We start from the raw sequence: 522 nt of genomic DNA, 5'->3' as shown, positions 1-522 counted from the left end.
CGGTTCCCATAATCACTCTGACCACCGACATATCCCACGGCCCCAGCTAACTAGCCTTCAACTGCCTACTAGCAAAATCTTCGATGTAGTTTTTATGTCATTTTTCAAGTCGCTAACTTTTCAAGTCCCTTTTCAAAGGGATACTTTTTGATAGCAATTTTATTCAGGTCGTTTTTTAAGTTGTCTCCTTCCTTTTTTCTTACGTATTTTCAAGTCGTTCCCTCTATCTAGGTCTTTCGCGCAGGCACACAGCACGTCTTCAAAGCAATGAAACTTGGGGGTGGGGGAGGGCGGAAGACAGTCAATTACAGTCGGTGATCTGATCTTATCGGATCGCCCAAGAAGGCGACAAAAGGTAATCCAACGCGTTTGCAAATTATACCCTGCCTTCGGTCGGTCCTAAAACGCGTTCCGGTCTAATCAAGTATCTCCTTACAGGCGCTGGTGCTAAATGAGCCGTCCCTGGGTGAGTGGAGAGGGAGGGAAGACGAAGGGTAGAATTGTGTGAATTGGAGAAGAGAG

This window comes from Penaeus monodon, chromosome 19 (assembly GCF_015228065.2).
Source record: "Penaeus monodon isolate SGIC_2016 chromosome 19, NSTDA_Pmon_1, whole genome shotgun sequence".
Taxonomy (NCBI): Eukaryota; Metazoa; Arthropoda; class Malacostraca; order Decapoda; family Penaeidae; genus Penaeus; species Penaeus monodon.
The sequence above is the reverse complement of the archived record's forward strand: the minus strand, read 5'-3'. Positions refer to the sequence as shown.